At 41.1% G+C, this 18,593-nt stretch overlaps 1 protein-coding gene across 7 annotated transcripts in view; it reads left to right on the top strand.

Annotated features, from left to right (window-relative positions):
• gria4a (glutamate receptor, ionotropic, AMPA 4a) overlaps positions 1-18,593 on the top strand; it is a 126,549-nt gene that overhangs the window by 24,594 nt on the left and 83,362 nt on the right. The window lies entirely within an intron of this gene.

The raw sequence follows: 18,593 nt of genomic DNA, 5'->3' as shown, positions 1-18,593 counted from the left end.
TAATATCTTTATTTATAGAGCACTTTTCATAGCAGTGGTATCTCAAGGTGCTTTACAGACAGAAGATTTTGTTAATCTGACTGACAAAAACAGCAATTAACTAATGAATCTGTTCCTCTGTTCTCCCCACACTTTCAGAAAAGATCGTTCTTCAGGGTTTTATTTAGAACCATGAGTTTTATATAGAAAGAAAGAGAGAGAGAGTAAAGAGAAGGAGAGAGAGAGAGAGAGAGAGAGAAAGACAGAGAGAGAGTAAAGAGAGAGTAAAAGAGAGAGAGAGAGAGAGAAAGAGAAAGACAGAGAGAGAATAAAGAGAGAGAGTGGAGAGAGAGAGTAAAGAGAGAGTAATGTCATAGTAAAAAGAGAGACAGAAAGTAAAGAGAAAGAGAAAAAGACAGAGAGAGAGTAAAAAGTGTAGAGAGATGGAGAGTAAAGAGAGAGAGAGAAAGAGAGACAGTGAGAGAGAGAAAGAGAGACAGTGAGAGAGAGAAAGAGATTAAAGAGCGAGAGAAAGAGTGACAGAGAGAGTAAAGAGAGAGAAAGAGAATAAAGAAAGAAAGAGAGAGACAGATAGAGAAAGGGAGAGTAAAGAGAGAGATAGAGAAAGAGAGAATAAAAGAGAGACAGAGAGAGCGAGCATAAAGAAAGAAAGAGAGAGATAGACAGAAAGAGGGAGAGCAAAGAGAGAGATAGAGAGAGAAAGAGCATAAAGAAAGAGATAGAGAAAGAGAGAAAAATGGAGAGAATGAGACATAGGGAGAGAGACTAAAGAGAGAGAGAGAGAGAGAGGAAGAGAGATGGAAAGAGAGAGAGAAAGAGATGGAAAGAGAGAGACAGACAGACAGTAAAGAGAGCGGGAGAGAGAGAGAGATTAGCCACATTTACATGCAGCCTAATAATCCATTAAAAATCCGGCTAACAGCTCAATCGGAACAGAATACATCCATGTAAACACCTCAATTGGAATAGTCGAGTCCGATTGAGGCCATTCAGAATAAAATTTCTATCCGATTGAATGAGGCGGGTAAACCTCTAAATAATCCGTTAAATAGAAGAATAATAACTGTAAACGCCTGAATGCAATTACATTACAATCGGAACGTGTAAGTCCGCGGCGCGTCATACTGAGAGGTTTATACCGAAGTTCATGCTCTGATCTTTAAAAGGCAGCGGTGGGACGGACGTCCATCTTATGCGTCTCCGAACACGTCGCCTTCCTCTCAGCCTTCTTTAATAAGGATGTTGTGAAGGACGTTTTCCTGAGTCTGATGTAATTTTAAAGCAATTAAAACCACACGCACTGCTCACTGCTGCTCATCTCACTCTGACTGGACCTCACGTGATGCTGGTTGTCATGGTAACATTTACTCTACGCGCTACTCCACATATGCCATTTTATGTCATTTTGCATCGGATTACTTGTAGCAAGCATGTAAACAAAAAATTTCCATCAGACTGTTGAATAGACTGAACATATAAAAACCTCAGTCTGAATCTGTAATCCGATTGTACTCAGTTGGACTGTCAAAAATCTTTGTAAACACAGCCATTGAGAGAAAGACAGAGAGAGAGAGAAAGACTGACAGAGAGAGAGAGAGATAGAGAGAGAGAAAGAGAAAAAAGAGAGAGAGAGTAAAGAGAGAAAGAGAGTGAGAGAGAAACAAAGAGACAGACAGAAACAGAGAGAGAGAGACAGACAGACAGAGAGAGAAAGATAGAGAGAGAGAGAGACTAAAGAGAGAGAGAGTAACTTGAACTTGAGCTTGAACTTGAGAGAGAGAGAAAAACAGAGAGAGAGACAGAGAGAGTAGAGAGAAAGAGAGAGACAAAAACAGAGAGAGAGACAGAGAGAGTAAAGAGAGAGAAAAAGAGAGAGAGAAACAGAGAAAGACAGAGAGAGAGAGACAGAGAGAGTAAAGAGAGAGAAAGAGAGTGAGAGAGTGAGAAACACAGAGAGAGAGAGAAACAGACAGAGAGAAACAGAGAGAGTAAAGAGAGAGAAACAGAGAGAAACAGAGAGAGAGATAGATAGAGAGAGACAGAGAGAGAGAGAAACAGAGAGAGAGAGAGAAACAGAGAGAGTAGAGAGAGAAACAGAGAGAGAGAAACAGAGAGAGAGAGACAGAGAGACATAAAGACAGAGAAACAGAGAGAGAGAAACAGAGAGAGAGAGAGACAGAGAGAGAGGGAGAAACAGAGAGAGAGAGAGACAGAGAGAGAAAAGAGAGAGAAAGAGTGAGAAACACCGAGAGAGAGAAACAGAGAGAGAGAGACAGAGAGTAAAGACAGAGAAACAGAGAGAGAGACAGAGAGAGAGGGAGAAACACAGAGAGAGAGAGACAGAGAGAGTAAAGAGAGAGAGAGAGTCAGAGAGAGAGAGAGAGTAAAGGAAGAGAAACAGAGAGAGAGAAACAGAGAGAGAGAGACAGAGAGAGTAAAGACAGAGAAACAGAGAGAAACAGAGAGAGAGAGACAGAGAGAGAGAGACAGAGAGAGAGGGAGAAACAGACAGAGAGACAGAGAGAAAAGAGAGAGAAAGAGTGAGAGAGGGAGAAACACAGAGAGAGAGAGACAGAGAGAGTAAAGAGAGAGAAAGAGTAAGAGAGTGAGAAACACAGCGAGAGAGAAACAGAGAGAGTAAAGACAGAGAAACAGAGAGAGAGAGTCAGAGAGAGAGAGAGTAAAGGGAGAGAAACAGAGAGAGAGACAGAGAGAGAGACAGAGAGAGAGAGAAAGTTTTTATATATATATGTATATATATATATTATATATTATATATATACATGTATACATTTAACACTTAATCTTTAATTAATTAATATATATATTTTATGTATATTTTCACTGTTTATTTATACTATGAACGCTTTGACAATACAAATATGTGAGACAGAGCGAGAGAGTAAAGAGAGAGAGAGAGTAAGAGAGAGATAAAAGTACAAAACAAGTGAACCAAACTAATAAGGACAAAGAATATTTATTTATTTATATATTTGTTTGTTTATTTAAAAATTCAAATGAATTTTAAAAATTCCACCTTCAGACTCCAAGCAATCTGACCAACTGGAAACTGCTGTGTGTGTGTGTGTGTGTGTGTGTGTGTGTGTGTGTGTGTGTGTGTGTGTGTGTGTGTGTGTGTGTGTGTGTGTTTGCGTGACAGCGAGAGAGAGAGAGTGTACAAGGTTTCCAAGGCGACATATAATGAGCACTTTTGCCTGAACAGAAATAGTCTGTGATGATTCATCTGGCCGAGAGGAGGAGTGTCACCTCACACACACACACACACACACACACACACACACACACACACACACACACACACACACACACACACACACACACACACACACTCTGATAAGATGTGGTCTTTTGTTAGAGAATCAGTAATTTAACACTGTTGTCTTTTTCACCTTTGACCCTTTGCTGTTTATGTGCTTTACATTTTCAGTCAACAACAAACACATTTTGCATTTTTATTGTTCAGTTCGGTTTTCAAGATAATTTCTTTTAAACATTACGTAGAATTCATGCCTTTACAGAACTAGCAGCAGCTACATAAACAAACACCGTTGAATATGAAAATTACACTATTAACACTCATCTTCAGCTGATATGCAATGATGGTCTGCACGTCTGGAATATGAATACTGATAGACTCTGTGGTCACCATGGTAACCCGGTGTGCCTGAGGGTCAGCGCTTTATCGATTGCGGAGATCATCATGCATTGTTATTATTATAGTGAATAAAATGTGTCATTCTTGTGATCAATGTGCGATTTTCCTGACCATGGAGGTGCTGCTGTCCGGTGGTCAGGCCGTGACTGCACAGAGCTGAACCTTCAATTCAGGCCATGAGTGCCAAAAATCAGCTCCAAGAACAAGAATTAAACACCTCTAAACTGATGCTAATTTCCTGTAGAGCTCCAATATGATTTTAATAGTATTTTAGCATTAAGCCGCTGCTTCACATTTCTAGCAACTGACCAGAACACTGCTTAGGCTACCTATTCACAATCAGTGATGTATCTAGAACCTTCAGAAGGACCAGAGCCACATTTCCCCTCATTAAATTGGTCTTAACAATGCTTAAAAAACTTATCAATGATATGAGTGTTATTATAATACAGAGTTTACAAAAATTCAAACATGATTTTATTGAATAACTTCCATGGACAACTTCCCTGGCATCTTTTTCGCTGTTCCACGTTATCCCACAGATTTTCAAGAGGATTCAGATCTGGGGGTTTTGCAGGCTGGTCCAGTTGAGTGATGCTCCTGAATGTCCATCATGCCAATGAGTCACATCTGCAGCCATGTGAAGGCGAGAATTGACATCTTGGAATACAGGGATAGGAATGTTATGTTCCTCTTGTGTGCCACTCTGCTCCATATGTTCATGGAAAGCAGTTCCCTTTTCCCATTTTTATTCACAAGCCAGGAAACACATCAGCAGTCCCTGTTTGTCAGTTTCGTGTTCCGGCCACAATTCTGCACTGTACCACCTCTTCTCAATCTATGAGTCCCAATCACATACCCCGCAGGTAGTTCATCTGATCAGCCTCATGTAGGAGCCTGAAGTTACTACTAACTTAAACATGCAAGGTGAATAATTTCTTGCTTGGAGAGCTTATTTTTCTGGTTCCCAGAAATCATTGGATCTTCTCTGAATGCCTAAAAGGCCCTCAGGGTTCTCCTTTGTTACTGTCCACTTATACCTCAGTCAAGGTTTCAACAGACACCCAACTAGCGACTGTGATGATCAGTCAGTAATGTTAACCCAGTCACTCAGACACTAGAGGGTGCTCCAAAATCAATGGGCTTCTATGAAGCTTTTGTTCACAATTGTAATTTGTAAATGGGAAATACTTTCACCCCTGATGGAGAAGCGGCTTAGAAAATGGATGGATGGATGGATGGAAATACTTTCACTACAGACAAATGCACTCATTATCCTTCATGAATGAATTACAAACAAATGCACTCATTATCCTTCATGAATCAATTAAATAAAAAAAACATTTTAACACTGGTCTTATTTTTTTATTTGAATTTCAGTTATTCGACTTTCTAACGGTGTCTTAAGGACATTAGTAACATTATTAATGTAACATTAAGCATAAACTGCTTTACTCAGCTGAACAACCACGCTAGCGTTAACCAATCAACACTCTGTAGCTGTAATGCTAGCTAATCAGCACTAAGTAGCAGTAATGGCAACTAATCAGCACTCAGTAGCAGTAATGCTAACCAATCAGCTCTCAGTAGCAGTAATGTTAGTGTCCTGCTGCCCAAAGCTCTAATGCATTTTACAAAATTAAAGGAATTTCTGCATTAAAGACTAAAACCATATTTGGCCAGCATTTTGGTTCTTTAGTTCCACTGACAACCATATAATGGAAGGAAGAGGAAGTGGCCAGGCTCCCTTGAGGGTTCACAAACTCACCCACCTGCCAAATCTTTGGTTCTGTATCTGTATCTTTGTGATGATCCAGCTCAGAAATCCAGTTCAAACATTTTGTGAATCTGTAGAGCCGCCCTTTCCATTCCATCTTATCCCGAGATCCTATGTGACTCACGTCCGGAGTTATGAGCCTATGAAGAGGGGTGGAGATACACCTCCTCTGCCTCTCACCGTGTAGAACTAGTGGAGAACTTCTGTGTGTCCATCTACATTCTGTCTGAAACTGATCAATGGACTCTCAGGAAATCAGACTGACCATCACGCCGGAAACCCTTCATTCTTCATTCAGTCCGCATCAGAGGCTAGTGTGAAACGGCCTGCAGAGAGTTTAAAGCTGCTGAAGCTGCTGCAGTGCTTTTGGAAAGTAGTGATGAAGATAACGGAGTATTTTGATTTAAACATATGAGTATTATGTTATTAAAAAGATATGCACAAATGGAGAGAATGTCTTCAGACCCCAGAGGGTTAAACTAGTTGTGTTGGGTTCATTGCAGGGCTTTCCGTAAATATCTTTTCAATTTGAAGCTCCAGATACAATCAAAGGATGTGCCTTTGGGACCTGACACTGCTTACAGTGCTCCTTCGCTAAATTAATTTAAACAGGCTATGTCAAAATGTCGAAACGCACATTCGCGTTTGAAAACAAATGTGAATTTCGGAGGCAAAACAAAGCATAAGATCACAGGAGCTGCTTTAATTATATTTGCTTGGAGAAACAGAGGCAGCGAACACAAAACCGCTTACTCAGCACAAACATATTTACATTATACTGTACAGCATTTCCTGTTCCTATTTTACTGATACTTTATGATATGATAATGTACTTATTTCTATCTAGAAATGTATTCATTCAGCCCCCCTCCTCACTCTCTCTTTCTCACTCTTTCTCTCTCCCATCTCCATGGTGATGAGCTGTGTGCTATATGCCACCTTCACTCTGTTTCACTAACAAGCTCACCTTGCTAACGAAGATGTGAGTTTAATTAGAGGGATGCAGGTGTTGAGGTGCTCACAAGGGTCTCAGCGAAGGCGGCTGATTCACCGTCATTGCGCGCAGCTTCTGTTGCAATATTACACTGTCAAACATACAAACTGCTCACCAGAGACGGAAAGTGATTAAAATAGGAGCATCAGCTTTCTTAGGAACAGGAAGCCATTCGCCTTCTACGCTTATAGCCATGAGTCGAGTCTCTGAGGTGAAAGTCTGAATTGAGCTTTGAGGCTCTGCGATGAGAAGTTAAGTCTTGAGTCGTGCCTCAAGTATCTCAGAAGAGTCTGAGTCAAGTCTTGAGTCAAGTCTCAAGTATTTGAGATGTGCATTCAAGTCAAGTCTTGAATCAAGGCTTGAGTTGAGTCTTGAGTCTCTGAGATGTGAGTTTGAGTTGAGCCTTGAGTTGAGCCTTGGGTCTTGGAGACAAGCATCTTGAGCCTCGAGTCTCACGGACAAGAGTCTGAGTTGACTCTTGAGTAGCTCCATGAGTCTCAGATATGAGAGTCAAATCTTGAGTTGAGCATCAAGTCTCTGAGAAGAGAGTTTGAGTTAAGTCTTGAGTTGATCCTCAAGTCTCTGAGATGTGCATTCAAATCAAGTCTTGAGTCGAGTCTTGAGTTTGAGTTGAGTTTTGTGGCAGCACAGGTAGTGTTCAGTCTCCCCAAGTTCAGCCACATCACCCCACTGCTCTGCTCCCTTCACTGCCTTCCTGTAGCCGCATGCATCAGGTTTAAAACCCTAATACTTGCCTACAAAGCCAAAAATGGACCAGCCCCTACCTACTTGATGGCAATGGTGAAATCTCAAACTGTACCACGAGCCCTTCGAGCTTCGAGTACAGTTCAGCTTGACCCGCCATCCTTCAAGGCACGTGAAAAACAAGCATCGAGACTGTTCTCCATACTGGCACCCAAGTGGTGGAACAAACTCCCACTGGCTGTCCGAACAGCAGAGTCTCTCACTGCCTTCAAACGCAGACTGAAGACCGTCTCTTTACACCGCACTTAAATGAGCACTGAATTAAGCATTGATTGTAATGAATTGTACTGCACTTATATATTGTATTGTACTGTATTGCACTGTTCTGTGTTCAACTCTGTTCCTTTTTCTCTGGGTATCAACAGTGACTTTTAGTTTCTAGCAGTATCTGAGCTCAGGACCGGCTTTCTCTCTAACCTATTGGGAACTAGCAAAGAGACTTTCTTTAGATAGATGAAACACTTCTTGTAAGTCGCTCTGGATAAGGGCATCTGCTAAATGCTGTAAATGTAAATGAGTCTTGAGCTGAGCCTTGGGTCTTGGAGACAAGCATCTTGAATTGAGCCTCGAGTCTCACAGACAAGAATCTGAGTTGAGTCTTGAGTAGAGCCCCAAGTCTTTGAGATGGGAGTTCAAGTCAAGTCTTGAGTCTCAGAGATGAGAGTCTGAGTTGAATCTTGTGTTGAGCCTTGAGTCTCTGAGATGTGAGTTTGAGTAATGTCTTGAGACAAGCCTTGAGCCTTTCAAGTGTGAGTTGTGAGTTTCATGTGCGAATATAAATGTCTGAGGTGCGAGTCTGAATCTCTGAGGTGCAAGACTGAGTCTCTGAGGTGCAAGTCTGGATCTCTGAGGTGTGAATATGAGTGTCTGAAGTGTCAGTTTGAGTCTCTGAGGTGCGAATATGAGTGCCTGAGGTGCAAGTCTGAATCTCTTAGGTGTGAGCCTGAGTCTCGACACTGTGAGGTGCAAGTCTGTCTCTGAGATGCAAGTCTGAATCTCAACTCTGCACAAACAAATCATAATTGTGCTTAGTTGTTGTCATTGTTTCAGGTGCAACATATTTTGTTTTTGACAGTTTGGTATTTGTAAAGTGTCATTATATAAAACGCTATTTGGCGATTGACTGTTGGTTTGGTCAGGCTTGGGACGAGGTCATCTCCTCCTGGTTTCTCTCTGTTTGACCTGTAAGTGACAGAATGAGCTCTGATCAGCAGGTTTTAGTCTTTCAGCTACTTTCAGGGACTTCTCTGTTTCTTCTACATTAAAGCACTTTAAACCAGTGGGCATGCTCCGTTGCGGCCATGGCAACTCTCCGTTGCTATGGTTGATGCGTGACTGGCTGCGGTGAAGTATGAAGACTAAAGAGGGGGCTGAAGTGTCTCAGTCTGTGGGACACACTCACTCTAGTGGGTTTGGTTCTCTCAGTTTCAGCAGGAGAACACCAGAAACCCATACTAGAAAAGCTCCAGGGAGAGATCATCTTACACAGGGACACTGTAGACTCCACCCTCACTGCAGTGGTCCTGTGACTGACAGAAAAACCTGCTCTCAACCTACACACACACCAGACCGAGAGTGAGTGAGTGAGTCTGGTAAGTGGATATGTGTGTTTTGAGCAGAAGGTGAGTGTCCTGAAGATCAGAGCACTGCAGTAATGTCCTCCTCATACTATACAGACCAGAGACACTCAAAGTATTGCTCTCTCTCTCTTTCTCCCTCTTTTCTCCACACTCTCTATATACACTCTCTATATATACTCTATTTATATACATTGGCAGGCCACCTCATTAAGTCCACCTCCTTGTTTCCCCACTCATTGTCCACTTTATCAGCTCCACTGACTGTATGTCCATCTGTTTTTCTGCATACATTGTTACCCTGATCTTTAGTGGTCAGGACCCCCATGGACCCCCACAGAGCAGGTAGTATTCGGGTGGTGGGTCATTCTCAGTACTGCAGTGACACAGTGACTGACATGGTGGTGTTGTGTAAGTATGTTTTGCGCTGATGCAAGTGGATCAGACACAGCAGTGCTGCTGGAGTTTTAAACACCTCAGTGTCGCTGCTAGACTAAGAACCGAAAACATCCACCCAACAGTGTCCTGTTGGCAGGATCTTATAACCACTGATGAAGGACTAGAGGATGACCAACACAAACTGCAGCAGCAGATGAGCTGTCATCTCTGACTTTACGTTTACAAGGTGGACCAACAAGGTAGGAGTGTCTAATAGAGTGGACAGTAAGTAGACACAGTGTTTAAAAACTCCAGCAGCACTGCTGTGTCTGATCCACTCGCACCAGCACAACACACACTAACACAGAACCACATCAGTGTTACTGCAGGGGGGAGAATGATCCACCACCCAAATAGTACCTGCTCTGTAGGTGTCCTATGGGGGTCCTGACCACTGAAGAACAGGGTAAAAGGCGGCTAATAAAGTATCAGAGAAACAGATGGACTACAGTCTGTAACTGTAGAACTACAGAGTGAAACTATACTGTACATAGACTCTCTCGGTCCCATATAATCCCCTCTCTTTCCTTTTCTCTCTTTCTCTGAATTGATGTTGAAAGTTACGCTGAAGGGCGTTTAACGATCTCCACATCAATAAAGACAGACTCATCAATCCGTGCGCTCAGCGCCCCTCGCCTCATTTACAATGCTGCATTTTAATGCCCATCACTGTGTCACACAGCAGATCAACATGATTACAGTGATTCAGCTAGAAGAAAGTTGCAGTAACAAAGAGCAAGTTTGCAAGGACGAAGCCCAGCAAGGACGTTGGGGAGAGGAGAACCAACCCTCAGCAGTGTTCGGGATTGGCGCCCAGTATTATTTCGGTGGTGTGTGACTCTCAGCGCTGCAGTGACACTGACATGGTGGTCATGTGTGTTGTGCTGGTGCAAGTGGATCAGACACAACAGTGCTGATGCAGTTTGTAACACTATGTCCACTCACTGTCCACTCTATTAGACATTATTACCTTGTTGGTCCCCCTTGTAGATGTAAAGTCAGAGATGATAGCTCATCTGCTGCTGCACACTTTGGGTTGCTCATCCTCTAGTCTTTCCTCAGCGCCCACAGGACGCAGTCATTACAGCGAGAATCTGATTTCCTAGGAGCTGTCCGTGGTACTGAAGTACTGAAGGACTGAACTGCTGTTTATTAGGTGGAACTGAAGTACTGAACTGCTGTTTGTTAGACAGAACTCAAGTACTAAACTGCTGCTGTTTATTAGACAGAACTGAAATACTGAACTGCAGTTTATTAGACAGAACTGAAGTATCAAACTGCTGTTTATTGAACTGATGCTGTTAGACAGAACTGAAATACTGAACTGCTGTTTATTAGACAGAACTGAAGTATCAAACTGCTGAACTGATGCTGTTAGACAGAACTGAAATACTGAACTGCTGTTTATTAGACAGAACTGAAGTATCAAACTGCTGTTTATTGAACTGATGCTGTTAGACAGAACTGAAGTACTGAACTGCTGTTTATTAGGCAGAACTGAAGTACTGAATTGCTGTTTGTTAGAACTAAAGTACTGAACTGCTGTTTATTAGGCAGAACTGAAGTACTGAGCTGCTTCTTTGGTCAGAACTGAAGAACAGAACTGAACTGCTGTTCATTGAACTGCTGCTGTTTATTAGGCACAACTGAAGTATTGAACTGCTGTTTGTTAGACAGAACTGAAGTCCTGAACTGATGTTTATTAGACAGAACTTAAGTACTGGACTGCTGTTTATTGAACTGCTGCTGTTTATTAGACAGAACTGAAGTACTGAACTGCTGTTTATTAGACAGAGCTGAAGTACTGAACTGCTGTTTGTTAGACAGAGTTGTAGTACTGAACTGCTGCTGTTTATTAGACACAAGTGAAGTACTGAACTGCTGTTCGTTAGACAGAACTGAAGTACTGAACTGCTGTTTATTGAACTGCTGCTGTTTATTAGACACAAGTGAAGTACTGAACTGCTGTTCGTTAGACAGAACTGAAGTACTGAACTGCTGTTTATTGAACTGCTGCTGTTTATTAGACAGAACTGAAGTACTGAATTGCTGTTTGTTAGACAGAATTGAAATACTGAGTGAGCCTTTGTATGATGAGTGTTTGTGTGATGAGTCTTTGTGTGATGTGTTTTAGTATGGCTGATTCCTTGATTGACTGAGTCTTTGTGTAACTGAGTCTTTGTGCGACTGAGTCTTTGTGTGATGAGTCTTCGTATGACTGACTCTGTGTGACTGAGTCTTTGTGTGATGAGTTTTTGTATGACTGATTCCTTGATTGACTGAGTCTTTGTGTAACTGAGTCTTTGTGCGACTGAGTCTTTGTGTGACGAATCTTTGTATGACGAGTCCTTGATTGACTGAGTCTTTGTGTAACAGGCTTTGTGCAGCTGATTGTTTGTGTGATGAGTCTTTGTGTGGCTGAGTCTTTTTGTGGCTGAGTGTCTGTGTGATGTGTGATGTGTGATGAGTTTTTGTATGACTGAGTCCTTGATTGACTGAGTCTTTGTGTAACTGTTTGTGCGACTGAGTGTTTGTGTGATGAGTCTTTGTGTAGCCGAGTCTTTTTGTGGCTGAGTCTTTGTGTGACTGAGTCTTTGTGTGACTGACTCTTTGAGTGATGAGTCTTTATATGACTGAGTCTTTGTGCAGCTGAGTGTCTGTGTGATGTGTCTGTGTGATGACCCTTTGTCCAGCTGTGTGTTTGTGTGACTGAGTCTTTGTGTGACTGAGTCTTTGTGTGACTGAGTCTTTGTGCAGCCAAGTCTTTGTGCAGCTGAGTGTTTGTGTGATGAGTCTTTGTATGACTGAGTCCTTGATTGACTGAGTCTTTGTGTAATTGAGTCTTTGTGCGACTGAGTCTTTGTGTGACGAATCTTTGTATGACTGAGTCCTTGATTGACTTGACCTTGATTGAGTCTTTGTGTAACAGGCTTTGTGCAGCTGAGTGTTTGTGTGATGAGTCTTTGTGTGGCTGAGTCTTTTTGTGGCTGAGTGTCTGTGTGATGTGTGATGAGTTTTTGTATGACTGAGTCCTTGATTGACTGAGTCTATGTGTGACTGAGTCTTTGTGCAGCTGAGTGTTTGTGTGATGAGTCTTTGTGTGGCTGAGTCTTTTTGTGGCTGAGTGTCTGTGTGATGTGTGATGAGTTTCTGTATGACTGAGTCCTTGATTGACTGAGTCTTTGTGTGACCGAGTCTTTGTGCAGCTGAGTGTTTGTGTGATGAGTCTATGTGATGAGACTTTGTGACTGAGACGTTATGTAGCTGAGACTTTGTGTGGCTTTGTGAATCTTTGTGCAAACAAATCTTTGTGTGACCGAGTCTTTGCGTCTTTGTGTGATGAAATCTGTACAACAGATTTTGTGCTACTGAGTTTTTGTGGGACCCAGTTTATACAACAGTCTTTATGTGACTGAATCTTTGTGTGTGAGTCTTTTGTAGGTTGTTGTAAAATGTCTTTTAGTCTTGTCTGATGTGCATTTTGCCATATTTATTGCTATTCTGAATTTGACTTTGTGAAAATAATTCCTTGCTTTGCTAATAAAATCGGCGATGATAATAGTAATTATACTTTTTGTTTTAATGTGTTATGTGTAGGTTTTATTACTTTATCCACACATGTAGTCTTTGAGTCTACATGCCACCAGGTCTTAATCATTGTACATGACATAATTGATGAATTACGTTAACTGTAAACCAGGTTATTGGACATATAATATTCTTTCAGCTGTTTCTTCCTGTAAAATATCAGGTCCTCATGGGCAGTGTTGTATCAGAATCACACACTAATTGCTAATTGCAGCTATTTGTATACATGTATTTTGTTGAATACTGCAGGGCATTGTGGGAAATAACACTGAATCCCTAGGTGACATTCTATTGAAACTGAAATGCTTGAGAAATTGAATTGAAATGCTTGTTTGTGGAGATTATCTATTTAAATGTGACTCCAGCACTGACAGCCCCAGATAACCTGTTCTTCACCCAGTGCCGCTCACAGTGAGTGTGTCGCTGAGGAGTAAGAAGCGTGAGCTGGCAGTGAGAGCTGAGCCCCAGTTGCTAAGCAAAGTAGCCAAAATTGGAGGAGTTTGGATTGTGCTGTGAAGTGAACGACTCAAACCATGCAGAAGAAACACGGCCGTTTTCTACAAGTCCCTGTTGGTCAGCATGACACACACACACACAGATCCAGTGAAGTATGCATTAGTGTGTGTAGGTGTGTATTTAAATACTGCTATGCATTTTTACCTTTTACTTATTTACCTAATCAAAGCTAATATTCTGTTAATCATAATAAAGTCTTCATGTGATCAAGCCTTTAAACAATCAGTCCTTTGAGTGACTGAGGCCTGGTTCCAAATGGTGCTCTAAGCCCTGCAGTCCTACTCAAAGTCCTCACTTTGGTAACGTTTTGGCATTTTGCCTCAAAAAAGTTAGATACCAGGCGACCTAAACTGTTGAGGAAACTGAACTTCAAACAGTAAATAAACAAAACAAGTCAAGAATTTATGTTCTGTTAACTCATTTAATGTGTACTCATTTAATTTACTCAAAAAGGCAGCATGGTCACTATGCAAGTCTTTATGCAAATGGGTCATCATACCTCATGACTGAGTTGTGTGACTTTATAACTGAGTATCTGAGTGATTTAGTGTTTGTGTGAGCGTTTGTGTGAATGAGTATCCCTCTGAATGCGTATTCATGTGACTGAGTATCCCTATGAAAGAGTACTTATGTGACTGATTATGACTCTGAATATTTGTGTGACTGAGTATTCGTGTGACTGAGTAATCATGTGCCTGAGTATTGCTGTGATTAATTATTCCTGTGACTCAGTATTCCTATAGTTGAATATTCATGTGGCTGAGTATTCCTGTGAATGAGTATCCATGAGCCTGAGTATTCCTGTGACTGAGTATTCCTAGGAGTGAGTATTCCTACAACTGAATGTTCTTGTGACTGAGTATTCTTATGATTGAGTATTCCTGTGACTGAGTATTTGTGTGGCTAAGAATGTGTGTGACTGAATATTCCTGTGGTTGAGTATTTGTGTTACTGAGTATTTGTGTGCCTGGGTATTTCTGTGACTAAATATTCCTGTGACTGAGTATTCCTGCGACTGAGTATTCATGTGGCTGAGTATTCTTGTGACTGAGTATTCCTATGGCTGACTATTTCTAGGACTGGATATTCCTGCGACTGAGTATTCCCGTGACTGAGTATTCTTGTGATTGAGTATTCCTGCGACTGAGGATTCTTTTGACTGAGTATTCATGTGACTAAGTATTCCTGCAACTGAGAATTCTTTTTACTGAATATTCCTGTGGCTGAGCATTTGTTTTACTGAGTATTTGCATGCCTGAGTATTTTTGTGACTGAGTATTCATATGGCTATGGCTGAGTATTTGTGTTACTGAGTGTTCCTGTAACTAATAGGACTGAGTATTCCTGCGACCGAGTATTCTTGTGACTGAGTATTCCTGTGACTGACTATTCCTAGGACTGAGTATTCCTGTGAGTGAGTATTCTTGTGACTGAGTATTCCTTGACTGAGTATTTGTGTGCCTGATTATTCTTGTGATTGAATATTCCTGCGACTGAGTATTCCTTTGACTAAGTATTCTTGTGACTGAGTATTTGTGTTACTGAGTGTTTGTGTGCCTGAGTATTTTTTTGACTGAGTGTTCCTAGGACTGAGTATTCCTGTGACTGAGTATTCATGTGACTGAGTATTCCTTTGACTAAGTATTCTTGTGACTGAGTATTTGTGTTACTGAGTATTCCTGTAACTAGTTATATTTGTAACTGAATATTCATGTGCCTGAGTATTCCTAGGACTGAGTATTCCTGCAACTGAATGTTCTTGTGACTGAGTATTCTTATGATTGAGTATTCCTGTGACTGAGTATTTGTGTGGCTAAGAATGTGTGTGACTGAATATTCCTGTGGCTGAGTATTTGTGTTACTGAGTATTTGTGTGCCTGGATATTTCTGTGACTAAATATTCCTGTGACTGAGTATTCCTGCGACTGAGTATTCATGTGGCTGAATATTCCTGTGACTGAGTATTCCTGCGACTGAGTATTCTTGTGACTGACTATTCCTAGGACTGAGTATTCCTGCGATGGAGTATTCATGCGAGTATTCCTGAGAATTCTTTTGATTGAGTATTCCTGTGGCTGAGTATTTGTGTTACTGAGTGTTTGTGTGCCTGAGTATTTATTTTGACTGAGTGTTCCTAGGACTGAGTATACCTGTGACTGACTATTCCTAGGACTGAGTATTCCTGTGAGTGAGTATTCTTGTGACTGAGTACTCCTAGGACTGAGTATTTGTGTGCCTGAGTTTTCGTGTGATTGAATATTCCTGCGACTGAGTATTCATGTGACTGAGTATTCCCACTACTGAGTATACATGTGACCAAGTATTCCTGCGACTGAGAATTCTTTTGATTGAGTATTCCTGTGGCTGAGTATTTGTGTTACTGAGTGTTTGTGTGCCTGAGTATTTTTTTGACTGAGTGTTCCTAGGACTGAGTATTCCTGTGACTGAGTATTCCTGTGACTGAGTATTCCTTTGACTAAGTATTCTTGTGACTGAGTATTTGTGTTACTGAGTATTCCTGTAACTAGTTATATTTGTAACTGAATAGTCCTGTGACTGAGTATTCCTGCGACTGAGTATTCTTGTGACTGACTATTCCTAGGACTGAGTATTTCTAGGACTGAATATTCCTGCGACTGAGTATTCTTGTGACTGAGTATTTGTGTTACTGAGTATTCCTGTAACTAGTTATATTTGTAACTGAATATTCCTGTGACTGAGTATTCCTGCGACTGAGTATTTGTGTTACTGAGTATTCCTAGGACTGAGTATTCCTGCGACTGAGTATTTGTGTTACTGAGTATTCCTGTAACTAGTTATATTTGTAACTGAATATTCCTGTGACTGAGTATTCCTGCGACTGAGAATTTGTGTTACTGAGTATTCCTAGGACTGAGTATTCCTAGGACTGAGTATTCCTGCGACTGAGTATTTGTGTTACTGAGTATTCCTGTAACTAGTTATATTTGTAACTGAATAGTCCTGTGACTGAGTATTCCTGCGACTGAGTATTTGTGTTACTGAGTATTCCTAGGACTGAGTATTCCTGCGACTGAGTATTTGTGTTACTGAATATTCCTGTAACTAGTTATATTTGTAACTGAATAGTCCTGTGACTGAGTATTCCTAGGACTGAGTATTCTTGTGACTGTTGACTTGTGTATTTATGTGGCTAAGAATTTGTTTGATTGAGTATTCATGTGCCTGAGTAGTTGAGCAGCTGAATGTTGTAGCCTTACTGCGTTTCTTCAGGTGACTAAATGTTTGTGAAATCGATTCTATAGCAGTGTATTGTAAAAAACACAAACCTAAAAAATTAAGGCAACTTACTTCACAGCTTTTTTTGCATTAATATAATTTGAGGACACCAATAAACTCTCATTACCTCAAGTTACGTTAAGCAAGTTGCCTTAAAATGTGAACTTTTTTTACAGTGGAGAGAATTACCATCACAGCTAATTAGTCACCACCTGTGGGAGCTCGGTGGAAGGTGAGGGTTTCACTCACTGCAGTTGACCTGTGCTAATGACTGGAACATGAAGAGAGCACAAGCACAGAGTGTATTCGCCCCCACTTCAGTTTTAAGATACTACCAGTCAGAAGAAATGAGTACAGTAGTACAATATTATGCTAAAACCAAGTGAAGGCAAAAGAACTGAACTTCAATTGGATTACTGATAAGCTGTATCGTCTCCTTCTGGACTGTAAAAGAATTAGAGCATGGAACGATGGAGATTCTGGGAAATAGTGAGATTGTTTCATTATACCTGCTTAAAGCTCATTGCAGAGGGGCTTGTTTTGCTCTTATGTATCTATATATATATATATGACGGCAGGTCTGTTCAGATCTTTTAATACGGCCTGTTTGCTGCCTGAGTTTGACACCCTGCTCTAAGTGGTCTGTCGTTGCTCCCTGTCTCTGCGGTCTGTGTAGCTGCTGTGTTCACTGTGGGGTTAGTACGGGTGCAGCAGAACCCAAAAATGCTTTTACAGACAGACTTTTAGAGAGAAACAGAGTGAGAGCTGTTCACTCTTAAAGGAAGCGTTCAACACACACACTCACACACACACACACACACACACACACACACACACACACACACACACACACACACACACCTTACGGCAGTGTTAAAAAGGTTTTCTCACCTCCCCTCCCTCCATCCTTTAACAGATTAAAACAGAGAACAGAGACAGAGAGAACCACACATATTTTATATATATATATATATATATATAGAGAGAGAGAGAGAGAGAGAGAGTATGGGGGTACTTTGAAAGGGAATTTGGGGGAGTTTGGAGGGAGTGTGAGGGGAGGTAGAGGAAGTTTGAAGAGAGTTTGGAGGGAGTTTGAGGGAAAACTGGAGGGAGTTCAGGGGGGAATTTGGTGGGTGTTTGGGGGGAAATTGTAGGGAGTTTGGACGGAGTCCTGGGGGTTATTTGGTGGGAGTTCGGGGCTGGAGAGATTTGGAGGGAGGTTCAAGAGATTTTGTGCTGCTAGGTGGTTAATTGGGGGTAGTGTTGTGTGTCTCAGTGATGCAGGTGTTGAGACCTTCATCCACACTGATAAACCTCAGAGCTTCCGCTAATGTTCCAGAGATTTAATCCATGTGGAGCTGAAATCTGAAAATCTGAAATGTTTAGATTTACCATGATTTTTATTATAAAATAAAAAATGTATTTAAAAAATGCTGTTCTATGTTTTCATGTCAAACCTGAAACACAGAACATTTTAGTATGTGGGCAGGGCCTTATTTTAGCCACACCCCTGCATTTTGTCCCTCATGGCCACATGGTGGGCAGTTAGATCCCATTGTTTTGAAGTAAATGTGTCCCAAAATCTGAAAATCAGTTAGGAATATTAAGAATATTGTATAAACATTTTTGTGTTTTTTAATGTAAAATATGGTGATTTTCTGTGCGAACAGCTGTTCAAAGCTGTATTTGATGGTCAGGTGTTTTTGAGCTCAAATTATCACCCCGAAACAGTCACAACTGAAACACTGCCGGAGTGTTCAATCGTTAGTTTTACTAAAATAATCATAATTAAGGTTTAGGGAGCAAAAAAGATTTTAGCTTAAAGACCAAGATCAGTTAAAAGTCCCTAATGTGTTTCAGTTCTGACTCTGAACCAGTTCAGTAGAGTCATATTTGTAATGAATCAATGCTGGACGATATTGCAAAAAGGTCTATTTGAGATTTGAATGATACACAAAATACAGTGCAGCTCACAAAATGCATTTGTTTTTTACTTTACAAACA

The sequence above is a fragment of the Pygocentrus nattereri genome, chromosome 17, assembly GCF_015220715.1.
Source record: "Pygocentrus nattereri isolate fPygNat1 chromosome 17, fPygNat1.pri, whole genome shotgun sequence".
Classification (NCBI taxonomy): Eukaryota; Metazoa; Chordata; class Actinopteri; order Characiformes; family Serrasalmidae; genus Pygocentrus; species Pygocentrus nattereri.
The sequence above is the reverse complement of the archived record's forward strand: the minus strand, read 5'-3'. Positions and strand labels throughout refer to the sequence as shown.